Source organism: Salmo trutta, chromosome 5 (genome assembly GCF_901001165.1).
Source record: "Salmo trutta chromosome 5, fSalTru1.1, whole genome shotgun sequence".
Classification (NCBI taxonomy): Eukaryota; Metazoa; Chordata; class Actinopteri; order Salmoniformes; family Salmonidae; genus Salmo; species Salmo trutta.
In genome coordinates, this window is record NC_042961.1 from 35,253,264 (window position 1) to 35,259,263 (window position 6,000).

Genomic DNA, 6,000 nt, shown 5'->3' on the forward strand with positions numbered 1-6,000 from the left:
CAAGGTTCCGTTTTAGGACCACTATTGTTTTCACTATATATTTTACCTCTTGGGGATGTCATTAGAAAACATAATGTTACATTTCACTGCTATGCGGATGACACACAGCTAGCTGTACATTTCAATGAAACATGGTGAAGCCCCAAAATTGCCCTCGCTGGAAACCTGTGTTTCAGACATAAGGAAGTGGATGGCTGCAAACGTTCTACTTTTAAACTCGGACAAAACAGAGATGCTTGTTCTAGGTCCCAAGAAACAAAGAGATCTTCTGTTGAATCTGACAATTAATCTTGATGGTTGTACAGTCGTCTCAAATAAAACTGTGAAGGACCTCGGCGTTACTCTGGACCCTGATCTCTCTTTTGAAAAATATATCAAGACTGTTTCAAGGACAGCTCCATTTACGTAACATTGCAAAAATCTGACTTTTTCTGTCCAAAAATGATGCGGAAAAATTAATCCATGCTTTGTTACTTCTAGGTTAGACTACTGCAATGCTCTACGTTCCGGCTGTCCCTAGAATTATTTCTAAGCAAACAGCTGGAGGCAGGGCTTTCTCCTATAGAGCTCAATTTTTATGGAATGGTCTGCCTACCCATGTGAGAGACGCAGACTCGGTCTCAACCTTCATGTCTTTATTGAAGACTCATCTCTTCAGTAGGTCCTATGATTGAGTATAGTCTGGCCCAGGAGTGTGAAGGTGAACGGAAAGGCACTGGAGCAACGAACCACCCTTGCTGTCTTTGCCTGGCCGGTTCCCCTCTCTCCAATGGGATTCTCTGCTGCTCCAGTTTCAATTGTTCTGCCTGCGGCTATGGAACCCTGACCTGTTCACTGTGATTACTATTATTTTACCATGCTGGTCATTTATGAACATTTGAAGATCTTGGCCATGTTCTGTTATAATCTCCATCCGGCACAGCCAGAAGAGGACTAGCCACCCCTCATAGCCTGGTTCCTCTCTAGGTTTCTTCCAAGGTTCCGGCCTTTCTAGGTAGTTTTTCCTAGCCGCCACCGTGCTTCTACACCTGCATTGCTTGCTGTTTGGGGTTTTAGGCTGGGTTTCTGTACAGCACTTTGATATATCAGCTGATGTAAGAAGGGCTATATAAATACATTTGATTTGATTTTGAGGATCAGCGTGGCAGATGTGTTGCTACCTACCCTCACCACCTGGGGAAGGCCTGTCAGGAAGTCCAGGATCCAGTTGCAGAGGGAGGTGTTTAGTCCCAGGATCCTTAGCTTAGTGATGAGCTTTGAGGGTACTATGGTGTTGAACGCTGAGCTGTAGTCAATGAATAGCATTCTCACATAAGTGTTCTTTTTGTCCAGGTGGGAAAGGGCAGTGTGGAGTGCAATAGAGATTGCATCATCTGTGGATCTGTTTGGGCGGTATGCAAATTGGAGTGGGTCTAGGGTTTCTGGGATAATTGTGTTGATGTGAGCCATTACCAACCTTTCAAAGCACTTCATGGCTATGGACGTGAGTGCGACGGGTCTGTAGTCATTTAGGCAGGTTGCCTTTGTGTTCTAGGGAACAAGGACTATGGTGGTCTGCTTGAAACATGTTGGTATTACAGACTCAATCAGAGACATGTTGAAAATGTCAGTGAAGACACCTGCCAGCTGGTCACCACATGCCCGGAGCACATGTCCTGGTAATCCGTCTGGCCCCACAGCCTTTTGTATGTTGACCTGTTTAAAGGTCTTACTCACGTCGGCTACGGAGAGCGTGATCACACAGTCGTCTGGAACAGCTGAAGCGCTCATGCATGCCTCAGTGTTGCTTGCCTCGAAGCGAGCATAGAAGTGATTTAGCTTGTCTGGTAGGCTCGTGTCACTGGGCAGCTCCCGTCACTGGGCAGCTCGCGGCTGTGCTTACCTTTGTAGTCTGTAATAGTTTGCAAGCCCTGCCACATAAGACGAGCGTCGGAGCCGGTGTAGTATGATTCAATCTTAGCCCTGTATTGACGCTTTGCCTGTTTGACGGTTCGTCGCAGGGCATAGCTGCGTTGATTGTTGTTTTTATCTTAAATAGCTGAACACCACCCACCATATCTGTTACACTGCAGGTTCGTGTTGATAGTCCAAACATTTCACCATACCAAATAAGACAAAATACAGGTAGCATAATGTACAAAACACAGGGCTATAACATTTACTTTCATGTTATAATTATTAATCAGAATATTTTCCCTGAGAGATCGACGTTGAATATCAGTCTCTGAAACTCTCCTCTGAGAGCTTGTTTAATTAGACGCTGGGGATCTGCTAGCATTTTGCCAATAATGGGAAATAATATAAGCTGTAAAAAGTTTCATGTGAAATATCTCTTCACTGTAAAAGGCCCCCAGCAAGCTACAGTATCAAGCAAAAAATAAGGGCCCTTTGACTATTCACACAAAGAGATAGAAGACAAGAACAGAATGCCACCACATGGTGACTCCTGTAGACCTTTAGAAAGGTCAGCTTGTGGTAATACATTTAAAATATATACTGTAACTTAAGAGTTTTTTTTTTTCAACACAATGTACAGTGTGTGTGTGTGTGTGTGTGCAAGCATGAGTGCGTGTGTGGATAGTGTGTTTTTATGGAACAGCCCATATTTTCTTCATAGGAGGGCCATTTTGGACCCCTCTTATCAACTTTGTGGCATTTAAGACCCTACGAAATGATTCAAAATCCATGCCACTCACCCGTTCTTATTCTTCTGTATTTGGCAGTTAGAAGTGTGTGAGAGCTTATCAAGCCTATACTTCCTTACCACAAGCTTTGGGTAGATTTATCTCGCTCTTGATAACCAAAGCACTTTCATAGAAAAGCTGATACTGTGACTGAATTAAATAAACACAATATAGTAGTTTGCGATGCCATCATAATACGTTTCACAGATATAATGCTTCAGTCTAAAAGTCGTCAGCCTACAGATTTTTTGCGAAGCGAAATGCAAGCCATGAACACACAATGACGCAGCATTAAAAGTGGGTTCATTTGAATAAGGCCAGATGGGTTACCCTGGTGCCCGTAGCCATGGTGATATGTCATGACGACTAAAGTACACACAATGTGGTCTCATGAGATTGCAATAGGACCTCATTAGATTATCAAATACACACAATACATAACGAACACACACATCAGTATTGACTTCCAGGATACTGGAATTGGTCTATACATTTTTTTTTTCCTGTAAAAAGCTGTGTCAAGTACAATTGGTGACTTTTAACATGATGTAAGCTATTTGACACTGACACAGCCCATGTAAAACTCACTGTCACTGAAATGTTACCAATGGCCATAATCATGCAAAACACACTGGGTGATACCCATATGAAAAAAGTATACTATGCTCTAAATACTGTAGTATTACCATATTTATATACGATAGTATTCACTGTAATGTTTTTGCGGAACTATACTATAGTATTCACTGTAGTGTTTTTACGGACATTACTTTAGTATACTGTAGTAAAGTGTATTATAGTATAAATACTGTAGTATTACTATAGTACAAACTATAGTATATACTATAATAATTACTGTTGTGTTTTTGCAACAGTGTTTTTACAACAGTGTTTTTTTCTTTTACTATCTTTGACATAGAAGTGGGGGGTTTCTCCTTGAGGAAACCTACTAGGCACATACTAAGAGGAAATTATCCATAACCTGTAGGAATGTATGACTGGAGTCTGACCAGATAGTTCAGCACTTCTGCTTTTTTCTATAACCTGTAGGGAACACAATATGTGGTCTATACTATACATGTAGGTTTTTCACTCATGGCTGCATATGGGGGATGGGAATAGGTGCAGTATATGCAAATTAGATAATGTAGTATTATTATAGTTTAAAAAAAATACACAATCAAGGGATACTACAGAGTGTAGTATAGTATTCTACAGTGTACTACAGTTTACTACAGAATACTATAGAATTCTATAGTACGTACTATAGTATTAAATAGTAAACTGTAGTATTTTTTTTATGTGGGTAGGGGTGGTGAGGTCATATAGACACAATGTTTGTGTGTGTGTGTATTCCCCAAACACCCTTTTTAAATGGCCTTGGGCATTAGCTAAAAACAAACTCTCTTTCCTCTCTCTCGCTCTCTCTGTCAAACTCTTATCAGCATTTCTTATCACCCAACCCCACTACCCCCATAGTGCCAACAAACCGGCTGTTGGTCTCAGTACTGAGACACTTAATAGGAAGTTACTGATCTAATGTCACTTCCTGGTGGTCACTAGGTTACAAGAGGGGTAGGATGGGCACTAGGACACTTCTTCTGCTTCTTCTTATTATTATTATTCAACGTAAGGTGTTCTTAGGCAGGAGAGAGCCACACTGATCAACATTGCACTGATGCGTAGCCTTTACCAATAACATTATGTCGCAGAGTATTTTCAACAACACCTACACCTATGAGGTCAGTTCTATGTGTGTACAGCAGCCTCACTACCTGTGAAACACACAATAGTGTTGTACTGAATGATCCACATATAGAAATAGCAAATTAATGAGATTTGTAACAGCTGATAGATATGAAGTTCACATGGCATTAGACACACATCAGAAAGTGCAAACAGTGCCCAAGGCCAAGCAAACAGCTTTTAGCTGATTTCAATGGACCATTACTGTTAAATCATTAACTTAATTAACTGCTATAATTTTAACTGCTATTGCCAACATTAAATAAGACCTGCCCATTCATCACTGTTATGGGGGGTGAGCTCTGCATATTTTAATATCATATAGGACTACCATATGTCACACAACCATCTATCCCTCCCTGTCTCTTTTCAGTCTCCAACTGAATGGCATTCAACAGGTCAATACACATTTTTGGCATATAGTTAAAGGCAAATCCATTTTAGACTCACACAGCACACCCACACACACAGTTTAAACCAATAGCCTTAATTACATTCTTAATTCTTTGACATCCCTCATTCTCTTGTGTTAGTGCAGTACTTACTAAAACAAAACGCATTTTATTTTCAATAACTGCATTTCCAAAGTTGATCTTATAAATTGTATACATGCAAATATTGTTCAATGATTTACATTTATCCATGGAAATGCGATGGGAAGCCTTTGAAACTCGCGCAACATGTGTGCAAACCTGCTTTGTGCGTCTTTGTAAATAGCCATATTCCTGTCATAACAACAACTACTGAACTCCTACAACTTTCTACTGTTGTTGTTGTCAATACTGACTTATAAACGTGTAAAAACATTTTTCTAGTCTTCTACTATTTGGCAGAGGAGATGAAGAGAGACTTTACCTGTCGCGCTAACTGAAGGTGTGGACACCCTTTCGCTGTAGTATCAACAATTCACAGATAAAAGTTCAAACCATCCGAAAAGTGAAGGTAGAATATTCTGTTCATATTTGACTATGATATTTCCTTTCTTTGTAGTGTTTGTTGCCGTCTGTCGCTGTGAAGGAAAAGTCCCCCGTGACTGCTATGTCCCATGTCTCTGGCAAAGCACGGATATTTGAATGTTTGATGTTAGTCTAAGCAGGGCCTGGACTTGGGCTGCCTAGAGTTTGCATGCCGTTAATGAGCGATCATGTGACTTCGAAGTCGCTACTGCACATAAACATTTACATAAGGTCCTATTAGGCGCTAAAAGAGTGTGCATTTTTTTTGTTCAATCTCATTTATGCACAGATAGACAATTGACACCTTTTACATGACAGTGACACAGCCATCCCCTGTCACCTGTGACTTAACCTGTTCCAGCACACATACATCTCGCCGACGTCGGCCTGACAGCTGTATCTCGTCAGTAGATCGTGTTTCATTTAGAACGTCGGCGAGAGGGCGGCTGTGAGTGTAGTAGGTCGAAATGCATGCTTTCTGCACTGTCACATTGCCGCTCACAGAGTCCACCGTAGATCGTGTAGACGTCGAAATTGGGACGAGTGTCACAATCTTGTATAGCGCTTTCTCTCGATGCATAATCATTCTTCACCTGCGGGGGGCACGTTTAAAA

At 41.1% G+C, this 6,000-nt stretch overlaps 1 protein-coding gene across 8 annotated transcripts in view; it reads right to left on the reverse strand.

The window, feature by feature from the left end:
• The window catches only part of LOC115194101 (uncharacterized), a 30,007-nt gene extending 24,293 nt beyond the window's left edge, over positions 1-5,714 (reverse strand). For 6 of the 8 annotated variants that reach the window (XM_029753473.1, XM_029753471.1, XM_029753472.1 and 3 more), the window contains exon 1: positions 5,286-5,713. The gene's annotated coding sequence lies outside the window, so the exon portion shown is untranslated. Of the gene's footprint in view, positions 1-5,285 lie in introns of all 8 variants that reach the window. The other 2 variants (XM_029753476.1, XM_029753475.1) reach the window with 1 other exon arrangement.
• Positions 5,715-6,000: the final 286 nt, after the last annotated feature.